Here is a 16,518-nt window from a genome sequence, read left to right as displayed (position 1 = left end):
CTGCTTTTTGATTTCATAATAGTGTTCATAAATTCTTAGCTTTAACTTCCTCTCAGTCTTCCCTACATAGAATGAGTTACAATGGTGGCAAGTGGCTAGATAAACAACCCCATTACATTAGTATTACAATTAGAAAAGTTGGTACTCATAATCTGCCTATTTCTACTGGGTATGTATATGCTAGAATTGTTGACTACATGTGGGCATTGGGAACAGAACCCACATTTAAAAGTTCTCACTCTTCCTGATCTACTTCCAGAATTTGGGCCACCACCAAACTCAAATAATTTCTTGAAATTCAAATCCTTTCTGTATATGAATTTTGAGGGCTGACTGTGTACCAAGTCTAGGTCAGAAATTTGTCTGAATCTATCCCATTCCCTAGTAACAGTTTGTTTAATAACACCTGAATTGCCGGTGTAATCCATAATATATGCTTGCTCCCAAATGTTTAGAGTATTGTTGTCAACCATTATATCAGATTTAACTGAATCATCCTGGCCTAAAATAGGGGCAAATCTCCCCTTTCTTCCATCCACAACTTCCTGAATAGTTTTTTGAATTAAATTATCTGGATAACCTCTCTCCCTAAACATATCCGCAACAAAGTTACATTATTTTATGAATTTGTGAAGCATTTATTTTTTTATTGATTTCTGAGGAAGAAGCTCGAAAACGTATTTTCTGTGCTTAGCGTTAAAATTTATTCCTTTTCGTTGGTATTGAATAAACTCTTTGGATATTTATTCACCTTGGTCTTGGGCCCGCATTTGGTTTCTCCAAGCTAACCTTTTGGTTTTGGTTACTGTTTGACATTGTTCACTTTCATCTCCCTTGCTGGTTTTTGTGTTTATAAAAGTTAAACCACTATAGAATCCTGCAATAAATCCAAGCAGGCAAAGGACATGCACGGCATAAAACCAAATGATTTATTTAGTAAAAAACATGTAAGTGCCTTTGCATAGTACTCCTATGCTTCATCAGACATAAAATTTTATCACAAACCTAAACATTTTATACAGTGTTATACCAATCACTGCTAGCAACCTTTTTTCCCTCCAATTAAGTAATTAGTGGAAACCAAGTGATTTAAAGTAATCTAACACCTCAGCAAAATAAATACAATTTTAGTATGTTCCAACCACAACTTATATAACAGATTTCAGATATAATAAATAAGACATATATTGCAGATATTTAAACAGTATAATATGCATCATACATAAACCATTTTATCATGCTGTTGCAAATATACTGATGTTTTTGAAAATTCAATGCAGAAATGCATCAACAAAGGCTGAAACAGTCCTACCGTTCAAGTAGTTAACTAAGTATAACACATAAGCAAACAGAAAATATGTATAAAATTAAATATGAAACAAAACCAAACATCATTACTAAATACTGCTAACATAAAAAGTAGTATATATATATATATATATATATATATATATAAACACAATAAAAAACAGGAAATATAAGTATAAATAAATGATGTATGTGGAGTATGTGCATATGTGTAAGCACACACACCTATAACTACTATGTAAAGATGTATAGCTAGCAGCCAAGGCAAAGAGAGTGTATTAAAAGGTGTGTGTTGGGGGGGAGGGGTTAGCAAATATAACTAAGTCTTCTATCCCTTTAAAAGGGTTTGAGTGACGAAGCTTTCATAGTAGTTTATTTATTATTTTAATATATTTATTTTTCATATATTTTATGTTTATGTGTTTGTGTTTTGAACATTTAAGTAGATTGATGAGTGTTCATGTAGCAGTTCAAGTTTTTTATTGTAAACTTCATATAAGGTTTATACTTAGTTAACTATGTCGATGGCAAGACTGTTTCAGCCTTTGTTGATGCAGTTCTGCATTAAGTTTTCTAAAACATCAGTATATTTGCAACAGCATGATAAAATGGTTTATGTATGATGCATATTATACTGTTAAATATATGTAATATATGTCTTATTTATTATATATCTGAAATATATTATATAAGTTGTGGTTGGAACATACTAAAGATGTATTTATCTTGCTAAAGTGTTAGGTTACTTTAAATCACTTGGTTTTCACTAATTACGTAATTGGAGGGAACAAGGCTGCTAGCTGTGATTGGTTTAACACTTTATAAAATGTTTAGGCTTGTGATAGAATTTTATTTCTGATGAAGCGTAGGAGTACTACACGAAAGCGCTTATATGTTTTTTACTAAATAAATCATTTGGTTTTATGCTGTGCATGTCCTTTGCCTGCTTGGGTTTCTTGCATTATATTTTTGGAGCCTGGTCTGGACTTTACCTGGTGCAGTGGTTTTGTTTTTGCCACTGTAGCATCCTGTTCCTTAAACTGTATTGCGTAATTATAATAAATAATTAAAACAAGTATACTTTGTAATGTGAAACACATACCAGTTTAGATAGTAGAAAAGGTAACTTCAGGCTTATTACTTACAAAATATTGTAATGCATCCTGCACAGACAGGTAAAGTGAAGACTGAACAAGTCCAAGTCATCATCTGTTAAATAAACCCCATCTGCTTGAAACCAGACTGGGTTTTTATCTTGGAAGTCCCTATGTTCTAAAACATAAAATGATGAAAAGGGTGCAGCCCTAGAAATACTACAATTAAAAAAAATGTGCGTGCTTGCTCTGCTGCTGTGGGAACCTAGTGGGCCAAGGAAGTCTGGGAATAATGACAAACCAAACCACCAAAGTCCAGAGAGAACAGGAGGCTGCAGGGAGAACTTTAAAAATGCATCAAAACAGCTCCACATAAGTACAACCACAGTGCCATTTCCCTCAATGATCATCACCAACATCTGAAGCTGACCAATTTGTTAAACAATATTATCCATGGCCATCAATAGCTGTGTGTAGCACATACTAGGATATCCTTTCCAAATGACTTTGACAGTTGATGGGTCCAGGCTCAGATTTGCTCTCTTTTGGCCTTACAGCTGCTTCTCTGAGTGACTTATGATGACAAAAGGAGTAATACCTACAACAAACACAACTGGAACAGATTAGCACAGACCAGAGTATACCAGTACATAATATAACTAAGAAAAGCTGCCAAAGACCATCCGCCAGTTCTGCTGATGACCTGAGTTGATTGTTCATCCCTAGCTAAACCTGAGACTCTGTCAATGTGAAAAGAATGAGTAACGATCCTCAAGGTGAGGAGACCTTACCAAACCAATGCCATTTGACTCAAGCTATTTAGTAAGAGCTCTGCTGTCTTGAATCTTAAAGGCCAAATCAGTATGGCCCAATTTCTCACATAATCTTCTCAGAGTAGCTGTTGATCGAATGGGACATAAGAAATAGCAGGGCACCCTTGTCTCTTTTAGTCAATATTAATGATTTATTTAATACAATAGATGAAGTAGAAGGGGGATTTTGAGAGCTTAAAGAATGTCATGCCCTATATGAACATTTGCTGCTGATTTACAAATCTAAAATACAAATTATATTAAAGTTTGGAAGGGAGATTGTTGTTTCAGAATCTTTTAAAAAATAAAGCTATCTTACTATTAAACTTGGAAAAACAAACATGATTCCATGTGGTGTCAGGAAGAGATACATGACAAATAAAGTAAACTGACAGGAAGAAGAAGTAATCTAAATCCCTTGTTAGACTCAGGGTAATGATTTTCAAAAAATGACCCTCAAAACCACATTGAGAATATATTAACACACAGATAAATAAGTCAGTATTATTGTTGTGATGAGTGGACACAAGTTTCAATTGAATGTCCTTGGCACTTTTTATTGATGAATTGAAAGCCAAGGTACACCCACTTCATGACCTCTGTTGCCAAACATTGAGCTAGAGATAATATACAAAACATGTTTTCAACCTTTATGAAATTCTTACAAGGGTATTACAATTGTTTCCATTTTCCCCTCAGTATATCTTAGACAAGAACTTGACGTACTTGAAGAATTAAGCCTAGCTGATTCCCTGAGTCTGGGTAAATCATCAAAGGAATGAAATCTCTCCTACATGCTTAGAAGTATGGAAAGAGAAAATAATCTGGCAGAAAAAGGAATTAGACAAAGCCCAGTTCTTCAAAGAGTAGACTATATCCTCAATTATATTGACATGCATATCTGAAATTATAGTTCGTAAACAAGCTTTCTTTAAGTTGTAATAACATACATGATATGAAGGCAATGATTAGATCTTTCTGGACTACTAATGGTGTGCATTGTACATGCAATTGCTAATTCTGTTGGCTACAAAAAATTGTTAGTTGAAAATAATAATATAATATATTTTGCATGATTTATTCCAGAGAGTTACATACACAGACAAACAACTGGTGTTGACTGATGTCAGAGCCATGCACTAAAACTAAATGCCAAGAAATGCATAATAATATCCTTTCAGAAGTCATACACCCCTATCATATTGACAACACACCTCTTAGAGTTGACTCAGTAGTCAGGGACTTAAGGATACACATAAACATTAATCTAGCGTTTGACTATCACATATCTACAGTAATGAGAAAATCATTCTATGTTGAGCAATTTATAAACAAAAGTATGGCATCTAGGTCCAAGGAAGTCATTGTTCCACTGTATTTGGCATTCATCAGACCTATCACTGAGTACAATGCCCCCTTTGTTGTGTACCTAAGCAGGCATATCCAACAAATGGAACGTCAACAGAGGTTCCTCATTAAAAGAATACAAGGTGTAAGTAAAATGTCATATGCAGACCTCCTCAAAGCCCTATCCCTGAATTCTGTCTCCTACAGACTGTTGAAGGAAGATCTATGCCTCACATACAGGGCATTGTCAGACCCCATTCTGATGGACCTCCTGCATATCCACAAAACAAACAGCACCAGAATTACCCATTCTAAAGACTTAAACATTGCCTGTAATATAAATAGGACCTACTGGAGCAACAGCTATGTATCCTAGAGACTACCCTGTCTCTGGAACAGGCTCCCCATACATGTGAAGCAGAGTTCCTCCCTAACCCAATTCAAGCGTAACTTGGACAATTGGATGGGGAACAGGAACTTCATCCCTGGCTTGGCATGTGTGTCTCTAATGGACACAAGTAACCTGAAAATGCTTCATCTCCCAGGTCCCTGCTTGTAAATGTTTCATCTCCCAAGCCCCTACTTACACTTATCAAGGATATCAAAACTTGTCAGGGACTTGGGATGCAAGGCTAGGCTTAAAAAGGCCTTGTGGTCATTAGCCTCGTACACACCTGTGAACCTATGAACCTATGATAATGTATGGCTAGGAAAAGAAGAAAACAAGGACAAAATGTATTTATTGTATGTAAAACTGGAACATATTTTCCATGTCTTCACAGAATGCTCAGTTGGCAGGAATGTCAAAAAGTTGGGTACAGATTTGCTTGAGATAAACCATTAGAAGAAAGTACCAGAAGATAGTAAAGAAATAATAATTGCTGTTTTTAATCACATAGGAGTACTCAGTGAATATAATAAAAAACATGCAAGGATACGATCCAAACTAATGCAACTGGTTTGAGAAAAATTATGTTAATATGGCTGAACAGTTAGTGAAATCTGATATAATGATTAAATGTCTTTAAGATACATGAACAGATTTAATCAGCAGAAGCTGACTAGTCTTAGTAAACTTAAACTTAACTCTTTTTCCAAATAATTTTTTAATGAATCTTTTCTCACATAAAGTACAAGTAGAGAGATGAACAAGATGCAACTGCGGTACAGTTGAATGTTACAGAATGTTTAACATGAGGAAGTTATTCAATAGATAATACACACTTTGCTAAATAACATTCAAAATAGCTAGGAATACAGCATTGGATAAACAAGGAAATGGTTATGTTATATGTTAGTCATGTAATATTTTAACATTTCACTTGTACATTATAGTGACAAATGAGAACATATTTACAAGTATAACACCAACCTACACAAATATATCAGTCTACTCTACTGAAACTTATATACATATTTACAAAAAATTGTCACCTTAGATACTGCTGTTACCACTCCCAACTAAGAGATGTATTTACTATCTTTGCTTTATTAGCATTTGTCATGCAATTTATGATAATATATCAATTAATGTTTTGCAGTAATTCTGATATGTTTTGTTCTTCTGACTTTTTGTATAAAGCTTCTTTTTCTATTCTGACTAGGTTAGTCTTGATCTATCTATCCAGTTCTTTGCTATGTAAGATTTTAATAGAGTGCATTGTGTAATTATTATATGATTAAAGGAATTATTATTCTTGCTTTTGAATATATGAAGTATTGCTGTGTCCCATGACAAAGTGAATTTTGAATAGCTTGATTTCTGTGAGCAATCTTAGTGAGAACCAGAGTTTATAAACTGCTTTGCAGCTCCACAAGATGTGGAGGATATCTGCTTTTTTATTAGTACAGAAGGGGCAGTAAGGTGACTTAGATGGATTGAATTTGTTTAGGTGTACACGTGTATGGTATGCATTATTAAAAATCATGATCTGGGTGTATATTAATTTTTTATATGGTGTCAGTTCCATAGTATTTCTAATAGCTGATTCCTTCTGATTGTCTGTTATGGCATTATCCTTTCCTTCCCAAAACTTTGAGAAAAGTATTGTATTTTAATACTTAATTTTAGCTATTAATTTACATGTATTTGAAAGCATTTTCTTTTTATATAAGATCAATTTTTGTATCTGTTGTCCTAATTTGAAATCTTGCTCAATTACATTGATATCTTTGGTTATTATACTAAGTGTAGGATTTGTTTATCACTTTATAATTATTGCTTGCTCTAAGTAGGTTTATTATATTTTGCATTGAGAGATTTTGTATTTGGTAGAAGTCCCATACTGTAAAATATTTTATTAATTGGTATTTATCTAGGTTTACCATGGAGTTTGCTAATTTTATATCTGTGTTGTTATGTATTGGTTGTAGCAGAGTAATCATGTCTTTAAGATTTATTGCTATCAGCAATATCTTGAAAATTTCACAGCTGTTAATTAAAATTGAATGAATTTTTGTTGTCTTGAGGATATCTTGATTTAAGAAGGAGAATCAGTTTTGGGTTGACTTTAGATGTAATATTTTGGTGAAATAATTTAATCCATAGTGAATACCATTCATTGCCTATTGGGTCATGGTTTGCTATTTGCATTTATTTGCAACTAACATTAATAATTTTGTAGTACAGTTGAAAATCAGGAAGGCTGAGACTTCCTTTTTCTTTTGATAGTATTAGTTTATTATAGCTAATTCTTGTACTTTTTGGGTACCATATGAATTTTGCTAGTTGAACTTTCGCCTTGTTGAAGAAGGTAGCTGGAATTTTCATCAAGGTGGCATTCAAATGGTATAGAATCTTAGGCAGTATATTCATTTTGACTATTAAATCTTTTGATAAGGTAGATAGTTTAGGCTTTTCCCATTTGTTAATGTTACCTATTATATTGGACCAGGTTTTAACTATATTGTTATTGAACATATCTGATTGTGTATAGTTAAAGATTATACCTAAATCTTTCAGCATATATTGCATTTTAATGTCTCCAGAAAATAAAAATCTTTATGTCCCATGTAGTTAATTGGGTATACAATTGACTTCTTAGGATTAATTTCATAGTTAGATACTAGGGAAAACTTTTCTATGGGTAATAGGATTTTATTTAAGTCAGAATTGGGATTTTGAAAGTTGATATTGAGATTGTCTGCAAAGGCTGTGTATTATTGGGTTTCAGATATTGAAATAATGGGAAGATATGTCCTCTGAGTGATTTGTAGCAATCATACTTCTATATAACAGGATTGGTGAGAGTGGGCATCCCTGTCTGGTGCTATTAAGAATTTGTATTGGGTTAGATGTTTTCTTATTAATATACAGAGTTGTAGTTGCTTTACTATATAATGTTTTGATCATTTATATGTATTCTTTAGCAGGGGTGTCCAACCTTTTGGCTTGCTGGGGCTGCACTGAATGAATAGGAATTGTTTTGGGACCACATATAAAATATATCATATAGTTAACTCTTTCGCTGCCACGGATGACCAAAGTCGACCTCCTTGCTGTACTGTAGGTGCATTCGAACAATGAATAAATTATTAAATACCTAATATTTGCCTTAAAATTCTAATTCTCTAATCTAATAGTTAACTCTAACATCTATATATATATATATATATATATATATATATATATATATATATATATATATATATATATATATATACATACTCTCTCTATTTACTACTGCTGGAGTGGTTTTCCCAGTGAGAAATGCTAGTGATGTAGTGAATATCTGTTTATTTGTAAAGAAAAAAAAAATATATGTATATATACATATAAATATATATATATATATATATAGAGAGAGAGAGAGAGAGAGAGAGAGAGAGAGTGAGTATATATATATATATATATATATATATATATATATATATATATATATATATATATATATATATATATATATATATATATATACATATATTTTTTTTTCTTTACAAATAAACAGATATTCACTACAGCACTAGCATTTCTCACTGGGAAAACCACTCCAGCAGTAGTAAAACTACATAAAATGTCAGCATAAGCAGTTCTACAATACTATAATCCACAAAAGTAAGCCAACAAATTAGCAATAAAGTAAAGAATTCACATTACTGACTTAATAAAACAATTTTGAATAAGCTACAAGAGGGTCTCACCCAAACAAATGACTGGTGCCAGAAACATGGCCTCAAGCTAAATGCCAAAAATGCATCATCCCCTTTGGAAAGAGTTATGTCCCCACAAATTATCACATTAATAACAATGTTGTAAGCACACAATCAGTCGTGAGGTACTTGGGCACCCAGGTTGATAGAAACCTGACCTTTGACCACCATGTTGTCTCCGTTGTACGGAAAGCTTTTTACATGGCCCATCACATTAGTAAGGGTATTTAACTAAGAATTCCATTTGCAAAACTATATTCAGTATACATATTGAATCTCTCTCTTTCACACACTCACAAAAAGAGCCCCTACTTGTAAAATAGGCAACCTCAGTAATCACATGACACACACTCACTGAATGAAATTGTCTGGAAGTCAAAATATCTGAAAAAAAATCATACTAGAGATGGACTCATCCATGCAATTTCCCACCACCAAAAGGACCATCAATAAATTAGCAAACAACTGCTCATCAAAAAGTAAATCAATAAGAAATCCATAAGCTCTCTAAGATCATACTACATACTGGAGTAAACCTATAACTTCTCTCCAATCTAAAGCCATTTGATACTGATTGACATTCAGACATTTTAATTTGTGCAGAAGTTATTCACAGACTGACAGTTTACTTTGCTGTCACATTAGCACTCTATGCTTGCATCTGAACCAATGAAGCACACCTGTCAATTCCAAAAGAATTAAAGTAGCTTAATAAAGTTATTTGCAAGGTTACCTGGCAGTTTATATTGGAAATAAGCAGAGATATTAAAAAGGCTGTGTTTCTTGTAATTATGCTGAAAAGTCTTCCAAGGTAAATACAACCTTCTGATTAGTATGGAACCATACCTCTCAACCTTAGAGCAATAATTCTGGACAAAGCAAAAAATAAAAGTGGGACACAGGCCAAAAAATAGTTATGTATCACAGACACCATTGAAACAACTGTAGCTGCAAACATTATACATCACTTATAATCTTTCTATCCCATCATTGTCAGTTAAGCATTATATGGCTCATTCAATCCTGCCTTCTTTTGTAACAAAAAAACATGCTTTGAAATGACAAATGCATTAAAAATAATAAATAAAACACATTGCATCCACATCCTGGAACTTCCTACCTCCAAACAACCACAGAGCTTTCACTGAAACTAAGGCTGCTTATTTCCCCAGAATGACAGCTCTCCCTAATTAAGTCTAATGGTATACAATCTGCCAGGATCTGGACTATCTGAAATAAATTAAATTATGGCCCGCAAATTGCAGCTGCACTTTGTTTAATTAAACTATATTTCTAAGCCCACTTACTGTATTTTTTCAGTAACATCCCAATATCCATTTCCAGGTTACTTTACAAGACATTGGCAGTGGTAGACTTGGCATCCTCCAGATCCCTACAGGACCACATTCATACTGCTGGCATTGTCCATTAAATATAAATATCCATCCACTGCAAATGGCAAGAAGCTATGTCTAGTACCCAGGTATATTTTTTGAAACAAAGAAACATATTCTCCACAGTCTGTAAGTCTCTGTCTTTAATAATCATCTCCTGCTGCAGCCCTCCCAACACACACACACACACACACACACACACACACACACACACACACACGCACACACACACATACACACACATGCACACTAAAACCCCCAGCATTTAAAAGATGACATTGTGCCCACCTGATTTGCCAGTATTGATGATCCACCAAAGCTATGCTTATTGTTGTCCAATCTGCCACTGCATAGAACCCACCAATGACAAAACAGTACTGGGCGCTTTTTTGTTTGTCAGAAAAAACAATACAACTTTATAAGCTACAGTCCCACAAAGTCATTCCACTACTGACCCATTAACCCTAGGCTGCTGTCTCATTCTTACTCCCTGTAACTGCATTACCTTGGATGACTACTTTTATTTCCTAAGCAAAAGACACAGATTGGAAGATGAAGCCAAAATCCATATAGTTGAGAGGTATGATTTCATATTCAATACAACACTATCTCTGCCAGGAAAGCTGCAATTTAACAAAAGTGTGCTTTTAATGTACGATATATTTGTGAGCAAACTTATTTGTGTTCAGTAGGTAGATTGATCATCGTCAGCCTCTTTGTGCATATGTCTCTGTCTCTCTGTCATGCGCACACACACACACACACACACACACACACACACACACACACACACACACACTTCTTCTACTTTCACATACACAAACATTCTGCTTTCATGCATGTACTCACTCACTCACTCACTCACTCACTCACTCACTCACTCACTCACTCACTCACTCCGTACTTACCTATTAACACAGGTAAGTGCTGTCCCTTTCAAAGGCAATGGCGGCAAATCCATACACAAGTCCGTCTTCAGCAAGAACACACACACACACACAAACACACACACACACACACACACACACACACACACACACACACACACACACACACACACACACACACACACACACACACTGACCGGCTGGCATGAAATAATGGCACAAACACACAAGTCCTTCTTTGGTGCAAAAAAAATCAAAACTGGAAGGGTGCTTTGGTGCATGCACACACCGACATTAGTTACAGGTCACAGGTGCGAAAAACACAAAAGAAAAAAAGTGTTTTGGGGCATGCGCACATTGATGTTGCAGTTAGAGGTTGAGGGCCGCATGGAAGAGCTCTAAGGGCCACATGTGGCCTGCGGGCTGCAGGTTGAACATGTCTACTTTAGGGAATCCAAATTGAGTGACTACAAAGAGGAGCAATTTTTGATTGACTCTGTCAAAGGCTTTTGTTGCATCAACTGATAAAGCATATTTAGGGGATTTATCCTTGGCACATAAGTGGGATAAGACATCAATGGTTGATGTGTTGTCCCATACTTGTCCCTGACTCATAAAACCTAGTTGTTCAAGTGCAATTAAGGCTGAATCTACTTTTTGCATCCTGTGTGCTAAAATTGTTGAAAATATCTTTAAATCTATATTTAGCAGAGCTATAGGTCTGTAGTTGTTCAAATTTTTGGAGTCTGTATTTGGTTTTGGTATAAGTATGGTTTTGGAATTGTTCAAATAAAGGTCTGATATCCCAACTTCAACTATATAATTGCATAGCTTTAAAAGTACTGTGGTTAATTGTTGCTTAAAATGTTTATAGAATTCTGCCACATATCCATCAGGACCAGGAGCTTTCCCAGATTTTAACTTGTCAATCGCTTTATTTATTTCCTCTTCTGTCAGTGGACTTTTAAGACTATTATATTATAAGTCATTGATCTAAGGGAAGTCTAAGTTATCCACAAAGAGTTGGAAAAGGTTGTCATTAATATGATCTTGTGGGCCATATATTGATTGAAATATTTCTTCAAAAAACTATATTATTTTATTATCTGAGTTATACATTTTGTCTTTATATTTTATTTCTTGTATTTTACATGCAGGGTTCCTTACATTGATAAGTCTCGGTAGCATTTTGGAAGGAGTCTGAGCCCATTCCGTATATTTATATAGCATCCTTAGTTCTGTAAATGTATATTGTTGCATTAGGATTTCATCTAATTGTTTTTGTAGACATGCCATTTCTTTCTCAAGAGTGGAAATGTGGTTTCTTTGTAATTCTATTTCGATTTGTTTTAGCTTGCCCTCTATGTTAGTTATTTTTTCACTGTTTTGCTTTTAATAGAATGATGCTTTTGGATGAAGGTACCTCTGGTCGTGGCTTTAAAGGCAGCCCATTGAATATCCAGAGGAGTATAATTATTTACAAGGTTTTCTTTTAAATGAATAATAGAGTTTATAATCTCTTGTTCCACTTCTTTAATTTTCACCAGGTTTGAGTTTAAAGTCCAGTTTGACGTATTGTTGGTAGTATATCTCTTTTTATTTTGTGCTATTGTTAAATTTATTTTTGAGTGATCTGATATTGATCTAGGTTCTAGATTATATTGTACTTCATAAAGAGCAAAGCTTTGAGAAAATAGAAATATGTCAATTCTAGACCAGGTCTTATGGTATGGGGATAAATATGTGTATCTGCTACTTAGACTGTCTGTGTTGTTAAGTTCAAAGGGATCTATTAAGCTGAAGTCATCAATTAGTTCTGATAGAATGGTTGTGGCATGAGGAGACTGAGTATATTTTTTATTTGATCTATCTTTGCATGGATTTATTGTTATGTCTCAGTCTCTGCCAATTATAATCAGATGTTCTGGTTGCTTTAATAATAAGTTATAGATTTCAATAAAAAAATCAAGCTGATAGTTGCAAGGCCCATATATATTACAAAGTAATTACAGTTTGTTGTATGCTGGATGTAAACATGAAATAGCACCATCTACCTTTTGTATCAATACTGTGTTTATTGATGTTCCCTTTAAATGATTTCTTGACTATTATAGCCGTCCCTCTTGATGTGGTGCTATCACCAGTTGCTATTATTTGCTGAACCCACGTAATGTTTTTTTTCTTTACCCTTGTCCCACTGTTCCATAGTCATATGAGTTTCCTGAAAAAAGGTTATATCTGACTTTGATTTGTATATAAAGTGCATAACTAGCCTTTTCTTTTTAATGTCTTGTAAACCATTTATATTCCATGAGGCTATGTTAATCATCTAAGTTGAATATTAATTTGAATAGGCCTTTAGCTGAAATACATATGTGTGCTGTGAGGAGAGTATGTGGCAAAACATTGTGGTTATTAGTTGATGGGTGTTGGGACACAATAGCACAAGAGGGGGAGGCGACATAACACTCTTTCAGAAATTCCCTAGTGTCGAACTATTTACCACTATCCTCTGAATGAGAAGGATTAGTCCAGTAAATAGTTAATATAAAAAAAACTGACAATAAATACAATTTTAACTACCATACAATAATTATTTTGCATTCCAAAGAATATCACAACATTGCTAGGGTAAACGCTACCCAGCCAGCAACATGGTTATGAATATAATAGTTGTTTTTAACCCAATTAGGCATTGTGTGTAACTTATCGTTTGTACTGATCACATACAGTATAATATAACCTTGTAGAAGGTTCCACATGTCTAGCTATATACCTTTTCTCTAACCTTCTTCTGAGTGCTATATATATAGTACAGGAATAAAAAACCTGACCCAATAGAGCAATGGACTCATTAATTGTAGAGTATATCATACAATATGGTATGAGCAGATGTTATATATTACCATTCCTATAATTTATCTAGACAAGCAGATACAATAAATCTCCTTTATATTCTTCAAATTAAAATGCATGTAATACACATACTATTATCATGACCTTTCTCTAGAACTACTGCTAATTGATAAAAAAAAAAAAAAAAAACTGTTGAATGAGCATAAAGTCAGTTTTATTTACAAGAGTATAGCCACAAAGTCCTGTGTTATAATGTTTCTTTTCTTCATAAGCAGTTTTATTCTGCAGAGATCCCTTTAACCTTAGCTTTTTTTTCCCTTTCATTTCTTGTTAAAGTCTTGCATTTTAGCTCCCATCATTCAAACTATCAGTTATTTACAAATATATTCTTCTTCCATACGTACCTTTAATTTACTACTGCTAGTGATTTATGGAAGGTTTTCAGTACCTGTGAGTTTATGGAGCCATAAGTTGTTTCAAATCCTTAATTTCATTTGTCTTTTGATTTCCAGCATTTTAATACAGCAACTTACTTCCTGGATGGCATTATGTTCAAACTGGAGGCTCTCTTAGTGTAGTCACATATTTTCCTGCTTCTTTTTGGGACTTCTAGGTTGCCGTAGACTTGATTTGCCTCTGACATCACTGTATGAGTTACTTGACGTGTGGCGCGAGGTCAAAAGTCACGGGACATCTGATGTGGCTTAACTTCTTGGAAAGGAAAACCTAAGGAGCCTTTTTTGCAATCCAAAGGTACATTTATTTATTTATTTATTTATTTTGCATTTGTTAACCGGGTTGGTCCAGCTGGGTAAGAATTTACCCTTTTTCAGTGGAGACCTGAGGGGAAAAGCCCCAAACAGACATACAAATACATACAAATAGAGACAAATTAACAATATTAAAGAGCAAAACAATCTTATGGATACAATGGATAAGAAGAACATAATGTACTCAATGGAATAGTACATAGCTATATATATATATATATAAAAAGTGTAGAAATAGGTTGTAACAAGAGAAACAACAATAGTAAATCCAGCAGGTAAGCACGAAAGAAGTTAAGGTAGTAGGTAATATAATGAAAAGAAACAAGGTATAATTATATTAGTGGCTAGAAGAAGAAATGTATAAGTGCAGGGGCTTCAGAATTGAGGGAAAGTAGAGTGAGAGTAAAAAGTAGAGAGGGGTGACTGCACAAGGGGCCATAGGTCAGAAGAGGGAATGGTGCAAAAGAAGATAGTAGTAGAGGAGGGATGTAGTGAACTAGAGGGAGGGTACAGAAAGAAGAGCAGTTGGATAAAGTAAGTTATAGAAAAAGGAAAAAAGGTCTTATAGATCAGACATAGTGATGAAGTGGGTATGTGGAGAGGGAGGGAGGGGTTAAGTAGGATGGTAACAGGTACATATAGGGTTGTTATGGAGGTACACTATCAGGTCATGTTTGAAGTTAGGAAGGGAGGTCAAAACCTTCAGAAACTACAAAATAGTGTTTAAAAATACTAGTGACACCTGTATTTAGTCGGATTTAAAGTCATTTACTATTTAGATGCATTTTAAATGCTGATAGAAACAGTATTACTGTTATTTACATTTTACTGGTTATTTTGAAGGGATCTCATTGAATGCTTTTAAGAAAGCTGCATTTGCTTCATCTTTACATTTTGCTTGGTATGTGGATCCCTTGTATTGGATTTGTAAGGAGGCAGGATACTTCATTTGGAATTTTATTTTGTTTTTTTATTAAGTATGCACAGAAAGGTGATAGAATTTGTCTCTGCTGCTTGATAGTTAAGGGCAAGTCCTGTGCAATTGTTATTTTGTTAACTTTCCAAATGATTTGTTTTTTAGCTTTACGATCTTTTATAATCATATTAGCATGAGTTGCATTTAGTATTCTCACATAGACTTTCCTAGGGGTGTCAATAGTTTGTGATTTTCTTAAGGCTCTGTGGAATCTCTCAATTGTAATATTTTGAACTGTAGAATTGTTGTCCAAGAATATTTCAAAGATTTCTTTAATTGCATTATGCAGAGAAGCTTGTGCGTAGGCTTCTGGGTTACCCCTAATGAGCACATTATTTCTTCTTGATCTGGCTTCTAAGTCAATTATTTTTTGTTGTAGATCAGACACTGTTTTTTCTGTGGCATTAGTTCTTCGTTGGATTTCTTCTATTTTAGTTTCATTCTCTACAGTTTTCTCTTAATTGTATCTAATCTAGTTAATATTTGATCTATATTACTTCCAAAGGGATTTAGTTTTGTAGAAAAAGAGTGCATTTCTTCTTGCAAGGGTGTTAGAGCTGCCTTGAGTTCTTCCATGAAGAGAGATTGTTCAGTCTTCATTTTGGCAGTCTGTTTTGTAAATCAGTTTGCTGTCTAACAGTTTTTTGTCTCTTTGTACAGACTTCTTTCTCTGGTGAGGTTAATTGTGAAAGTCTTGTTTTTGATGTTTGAGATTCCATAAAATCCATAGTCTTATATGTATTGAAGTTTCTTATTTTTCTGTGTAGTTTCCTGTAGTTTACTGATGAGGTCTGAGCTTCTTGCTGAAATCCCCAAGTCAGCACACATTGATCTTGCAGATACGTATAAAAAAATAATGTATCTTTTACAAATCTGCTGAAAAGATGCTTTAGTATATAGTTTAATACAGTATTCTTTGTTTTCT

The 16,518-nt window shown here is 34.0% G+C and overlaps 1 long non-coding RNA gene across 1 annotated transcript in view; it reads left to right on the top strand.

The window, feature by feature from the left end:
- The window catches only part of LOC122801762, a 137,105-nt gene that overhangs the window by 20,704 nt on the left and 99,883 nt on the right, over positions 1-16,518 (top strand). Inside the window, exon 2 of the long non-coding RNA XR_006364798.1 lies at positions 14,461-14,600. This is a non-coding gene — a long non-coding RNA (uncharacterized LOC122801762). The remainder of the gene's footprint in view (positions 1-14,460; positions 14,601-16,518) is intronic.

This window comes from Protopterus annectens, chromosome 1.part0, assembly GCF_019279795.1.
Source record: "Protopterus annectens isolate FY-2018-M chromosome 1.part0, PAN1.0, whole genome shotgun sequence".
Classification (NCBI taxonomy): Eukaryota; Metazoa; Chordata; order Ceratodontiformes; family Protopteridae; genus Protopterus; species Protopterus annectens.
This window is presented reverse-complemented; position numbering and strand designations above follow the sequence as displayed.